Source organism: Jaculus jaculus, chromosome 14, assembly GCF_020740685.1.
Source record: "Jaculus jaculus isolate mJacJac1 chromosome 14, mJacJac1.mat.Y.cur, whole genome shotgun sequence".
In the NCBI taxonomy this organism is placed as follows: domain Eukaryota; kingdom Metazoa; phylum Chordata; class Mammalia; order Rodentia; family Dipodidae; genus Jaculus; species Jaculus jaculus.
Window position 1 is genome coordinate 73,251,112 of NC_059115.1, and position 6,948 is coordinate 73,258,059.

Below are 6,948 nucleotides of genomic sequence, written 5' to 3' on the forward strand. Positions count from 1 at the left end.
GTTGACTGAACTCCCTCCCAGTTCTCCACTTCTACCTTCCAGAAGTGCATGTACCTGTAACACTCCAAAGAATGATTTCTCAACCCAAATGGGAGCTATCCTCCACACTCTGCTGTGGACATTAACTCATCAGCAAAGTCCATCGTGTGTTCTCTGTCTCCGTTTGCACTTATAGAGTTCATAAGTAGTCATATTTATTTGTACAAGCTGCTTTGTTTCATATCCAGGGAAGTAATTTCCTTCGTAGGATTTCCTAGCTATCAGCAGGCATAGCCGACTAGGCTGAATTTCAAAGGAAATTGAACTCCATGCAAATATAATGAATTATTTTTGCACGTGTTATGGCTAATTGTTGTTGATTTGGTAACCCCTAACGACTTCACATGACTTTCAACTTTTGAGAATGAGAGAAGAGAGGAAGGAAGGAAAGAGGACAGGAGGTAGAAAGGGAGAGAGTTAGAGAGAGAGAGACAGTTTTATTGCGCTGTTCATAGCAAAACTCCCCCTCCAATCCTTCTTGCTGCTTCACATCAACACAATTCACCTATATGTCCAGGAATAAAAAAACCACTTTGCTCTGTTTGCCACAGTGCACACTATATTGAGAGTATGTACAGCTAGATATCTTGCTGTCATCTATGTTTAGATATGTTTACTTTGTTACTGAGGATCCTAGAAAGCAGAACCTTCTAACTGCTTTCCACCTCTCATAAAGAACTGCAGATGCATGTACCACCTTGTACGTCTGGCTTATGTGGGTCCTGGGAATTGAACCTGGGTCCCTTGGCTTTGCAGGCAAGTGCCTTAACCACTAAGCCATTCCTCTAGCCCTTAAATGATTTTTCTAAAACTCTATTTACATGGTTAGTGAGGCTCTGGAAGGAGACGATGTGAAGAAAGATCAAAGGAGGAAAGGATATGTATAAAGCCACCCGAAGAATATATGGGACATTTGGTTCCTTATTAGTGTTCTAACCAGAATCTGCCTCCAGAAAGGCTCCACCCCCCTCTCTTCAGTGAGGTCCCCAAGCCCTGTCCCTACACACACGGGCCTGGGCGTGTGGTGGGGCTGCAGTGGGAAGGAGAGGGCTTCTCATTCTTGTGCCTTGGGTCTGGGAGGTCTCCTTCTCTGGGGACAGAGGGCCAGGCCCTGTGTGACTACATCAGGGTGCCAAGCAGCAGTGCTTTTCCTTTGGTGTGGCTCCACTCTTGAGGTAATACCTGGGTAGACTTGCTTCAATTCAGAGCACTGGCCGTATTAGAATCAGCATCAGCCTCAACTCTGGATAGCCAGATAAGAACAGGATGAGACACGTTGGCCATTGCTGCACTCGCCTGGCAGTCTAGACACCAGTCCATGCCTTGGCACATGAGTTCGGGTATCATTTCCACGAGAAAAACAATGATCAGTTGGTGACTTGGCTCTAGGGAGGAAAGGCAAAACAACACCCAGCAGTGCTCTTGTTTTTTTGAGGTGGAGTCTTGCTCTAGTGCAGAATGACTTGGAATTCAGCATGTAGTCTTTTTTTAAAAATTTTTTTGTTCATTTTTATTTATTTATTTGAGAGCAACAGACAGAGAGAAAGAGGCAGATAGAGAGAAGGGATGGGCACGCCAGGGCCTCCAGCCACTGCAAACGAACTCCAGACACGTGCCTCCCCTTGTGCATCTGGCTAATGTGGGTCCTGGGGAATCGAGACTTGAACTGGGTCCTTAGGCTTCACAGGCAAGTGCTTAACTGCTAAGCCATCTCTCCAGTCCATCAGCATGTAGTCTTAAGTTGGCCTCAAAGTCACATCAGTACTCCTACCTTGGCTTCCCAGGCTACTATGGTATGTGCACTACACCCAGCCTCCCCCCATGTTTTTGGGATTTTCAAGGTAAGGCCTTGCTCTAGCCCAAGCTGACCTGGAATGCACTATGTGGTCTCAGGCTTGCCTCGAAGTCACTGCGATCCTCCTACCTCGGCCTCCCAAGTGCTGGAATTAAAGGCCTGTGCCACCACGCCCGGCCCATCATTGTCTTTTATGTTTCTTTTTGCTTCTGATGAATACAAAGATGTGGTTCATCTTATAGAATTTTTTTATAGTATCCTGTTTATAATGTTAAATAAGATTTAGATTTGGACTGAGCTGAGTGCAGGAAAGACCAAACCAAAACGGAGCTCATGTGCTTGCTAAATGCCACATTATCAAACTACAGCACCACAAAGCAGGATGGTTCCACGGCAGGCTGGATCTTTGAAAGAGCAGCAGATCCACACCAGCCAACCCAAAGGCCCAGGCAGCCTGGCTCTGTGGGAGGTAAGGCTGCCTTTCCGCCTCAACCTTGACAAGGAAAGAAACTTCTTTCACTTTTGTGTATTTCACCTTTTCCTTGTTCAGGCCACCTTACTAAAGCCATGCAAAGCACCTTTACTGAACCAAGAGGCCTTCAGGTACCCATATTCTCTCTCTCTCTCACATAATTTCATAAAAAATTACTTTTTTTGTTAAAGAGACAGAGAGAGAAAGAGAGAGAGAGAGAGAGAGAGAGAGAGAGAGAGAGAGATAGATCATGACAAGGCCTCCTGCCACTGAAAACAAACTGCAGATGCATGCGCCACTTTGTGTGTCAAGCTTTACGTGGGTACTGGGGAATTAACCCAAACTGTCAGGCTTTACAGGTTAGTACCTTTAACCACTGAGCAGTCACTCCAGCCCAAGTTTTTCCTTTCTCTCTCTCTCTTTCTTTCTTTTTTTGGTTTTTCAAGGTAGGGTCTCACTCTAGCTCAGGCCGACCTGGAATTCACTCTGTATTCTCAGGGTGGCCTCAAATTTAAGGTGATCCTCCTACCTCTGCCTCCTGAGTGCTGGATTAAAGGTGTGCACCACCATGCCCGGCATTCTTTATTTAGTTTTAGACAAGGTTTTACTCTAGTTAAGGCTGACCTGGCACTCTGAAGTTGCAGGCTGGCCTGGAACTCATGGTGATCCTCCTACCTTTATTTCTAAAGTGTTGGGAATAAAGATGTGTACCACAGTGCCCAACCAAAATATGATTTAAAATGTGATTTCCAGGAATTATCTTTTGGTGTGTGCAGTATAGGCATATGTATGTGCAGATGCATGTGGTCCGTGAGGAGGCTGTTAGGGGTCCTCCTGTATGGTTCTTCTTCCCGATTTTCTTGAGACAAAAATCTCTCACTAAACTGTAGTTTGAAGTTTTTCAGCTACACTGGCTGACAACCTTCCTCTGGTTCCTGTGCCCCAGTGCTGGGGTCACAGGTGTGCCTATCCACAGCTGGCTTTGTATGTGGGTGCTGGAGATTGAACCATCCTTGCTCAGCAAGCACTCTTACCCACCAAGCCATCTCCTCAGCCTGAAAATTATTTCTCTCTCTCTCATTTTTTTGGTTTGTTTGTTTGTTTTGTTTTTTTGAGGTAGGGTCTCACTCTGGCTCAGGCTGACCTGGAATCCTGGAATCCACTATGTATTCTCAGGGCGGCCTTGAACTTGTAGTGATTCTCCTACCTCTGCCTCCCGAGTGCTGGGATTAAAGGCATGTGCCACCATGCCTGGCGTTTTTTTTTAATGTGAAAGAGAGGAGGAGAGGGAGGGAGGGAGAGAGAGAGTGAGAGAATTGGCGTGCCAGGGCCTCCAGCCACTGTAATCAAATTCCAGACCTGTGCACCACCTAGTGTTCATGTGTGACTTTGTGTGCTTGTGTCACCTTGTGCATCTGACTTATGTGGGACCTGGAGAGCAGAACATGAGTCCTTAGCATCTTAACTGCTAAGGCCCCTGGAAATTATTTCTTAAAATAGTGTGTATAAAAGAGGAAAAGGGGAAAGATCAAGTAAGAAATTAAAGCAAAAATCCAAATTTTTTTTCTTTAAACTGAGCAATTTTCTAATAAAATTTATTTTTGTTTATTTATTTTTTAAGTTTTAAGCAAACACCAGATGCAGGTGCCACCTTGTATACCTGACTATGTGAATACTGGGGAATTGAACCTGGTCCTTTGGCTTTGCAGGCAAGTGCCTTAACCACTAAGCAATCTCTCCAGCCCCAAGAATAATTCTGTAGGATTAGAAATGCATTTTCTTTCTTTAGCAGCAGCTTTTAATATAGGAAACACAGCAGAAAACAAATTTGAAAGAAGAATAAAAAAAGGTGAATACATTGTGGTTAAGTTAGGTTTTAGTTCAGATAGCCAAAACTGTTACAGCATCTACATTGGCAATGAGTTTGAGAATTTCAAGTATTTATTTTTTAAAAAGTTAGGTGCTTTTTGAACATATTTTGTGTCCTTTGCCAGAAAGAGGGCTTGCTTCCCTGTTTAGTCTTTATTTTGGTGATAGGCAGAAAGTAATGACTTTTGACTCATGGATTTTTGGGGGTTGTTCTGAGAAATCAAAGGCAGCTGCATATGGAATGTCTTGACACAGATCAACAGTTTGTTCCAAACACTGTTCCATAGAGGCATTGATCAGTTGTGAATTTGACCTTGGCGTATTCTGAATCTAGCATTCTAATAATCTGACAGTCATTGAATCCTCACTTCAGCATACGATTTGTCTTCCCTGGGTTCACTGTGCTTAGAAATGATGTTTTTTAGATTGGCTGTTACAGCACAGTCTGCTGTTTCCAATTAGCATAGTCATAATGAATCAATATGTAATGAGAAATACATACTTCAGTAAACTTCCTACTGTGCAACCAGATAAGGGGGAGGAAAGAGATTATAGATTTTGCAACCCCGAGGTTGCAAAATCTTCCTGCCTATGTAACTTTCTCCACAAAGTTCTGATGATTAACAGGTAATGAAACAGAAATGGATAGGAAGAGCCAGTCCTCACTACTCCAAGTAATCCTAAGAAATGATTCTGTTTTGAAACATACAAATGCCTTTTTTTTTTTTTTTTCGCATTTACTCACTAAAGGAGCATGAGTTGGAGGTATAGTGCTCAGTATAGCAATGTCAAGGGAATGGAACCTTTAAGAGGTAGACCCTAGTGGAAGGTGATTTGATCATTGCGGGTGCTACCCAAGAAGGATTAATGGGAGGCTCCTGGGTGACTTCTCTCAAGAGCAAGCCTGACCCCTGAATCACTTGGCTTCCTGTCTCACCATGTGATCTCTCTCTCTTTCACATGTACTTCTGTTTCCAAGCAATCCACCATGGGATACATGCAATCAGGGCTGCATCACCTGAGGCTAAAGAGATGGTATTGACCAATGTTTTACTTTAAGTCTCTAAAACTATAAGTAAAATAAGCATAGTCATAAAATACCAAGCTTCGGGTATTTTGGTATAGCAACAGAAAATGTACTCATATACTGAGCTACTACCAAAATGGAGACCATAAATTTGTCTAGGGTATTCAGCAGATTTTAGGACTCTGGGGAACTATGGCAAGAAGTGTGAATGACAGATGTAATTCAACAAACTGTACTGGTGAAAATAAAGGTAGAAAGCAGTTCAGTAAGATGGTGATGATATGGGATTGATTTGTTCAATAATTCCTATCCCCTTAAATTTTTTAATGGGAAACATCTGTAACAATGTTTAAGTGATAAAGAAAAATGGTGCTCTAAATTAGAAACAAGGATAATGATTGTCATTTAAATTGTTATATTTTACTTAATTGTTTAAGCACGTATTTATTTAAGAGAGAAAGAGAGGGGGACTGGTGAGATGGCTTATAGTGGTTAAGGTACTTGCCTGCAAAGCCAAAGTACTCAGGTTCTATTCCCCAGGACCCATATAAACCAGATGCTCAAGGTGGGGCATGCATCTGGAGTTTGCTTGCAGTGGCTAGAGGCCCTGACATGCCGTGCTCTCTCTCTCTCTCTCTCTCTCTCTCTCTCTCTCTCTCAAACAAATAAATAAAGAGAGAGAAAGAGGGAAAGAATATGAAGGCCAGTGCCTCTGGTCACAGCAGACCAACTCCAGATGCATGAACCACTTTGTGAATCTGGCTTTATGTGGGTACTGGGGAATTGAACTCAGGTCACCAGACTTTGAACCCAAGTACCTTTAAACATTGATTCATCTCCCTAGCCCTTATTTAAACACTTATTGGGCATAAATTTTCATCTTGTCAGTGTGCTTAGGTGATGGAACAAATAAAATTCATTTGGCACTTTTGAGGAATCTTCATTCTAGTGCAGACAGCTCACCTGGGGTTCTATAGATGTCACTTGGGGTTGAGTAAGAGATTGCATTTCCAGAAGGGAACTTGAAATTGAAAACAAGTTTTTTAAGTGTCTTTCTCTACACAATCTCAATACTAGCAGTGAATAATGGTCATGCAGTCCTATCAGTTTGTTTTAAAATGATCTCACTATGGTATGTATCTTATTAATAAATTCTTAGAGATGGAACACTGTACTATCCTATAACATGGTATTCTATAATATGCATGCCTGTGGAATATAGGTACAGTGTGTAAGAAATTTCTAAAGTTTATTCATCTTGTTATTGAAATATTATGCTCATTGATTAGTAAGTCCCACACTCCTACTTCGCCCCTTAGCAACAACCATCCATGTCTTTGATTCCATTGGCTGTTTAAAATATATCTTATAGAACTGGAGTCAGGCTCAGAGGTTAAGGCTCTTTCTTGCAAAGCCTAATGACCTGGGTTCAATTCCCCAATGCCCATTGAAAGCCAAATGCACAGTGGCACATGTGTCTGGAGTTCGCTTGCTGTGGCTGTAGGCTCTGGCACGTCCATTCTCTCCCTGTGTGTCTCTCTTTTCTCTCTCTCTCTCTGATTGCAAGTCAATAAATAAATAATTTCAAATAAAGTATACCATACAAATGGAATCATGCAGTATTTATTCTCTTGTAGTTCATTTATTTCATTTGTCAAAAAAGTCAAACACAATATATAGCATGGAAGGAAATATTGACAAATGCTATATCTGATATGATTAATGTCTAAGATTACATAAGAAACT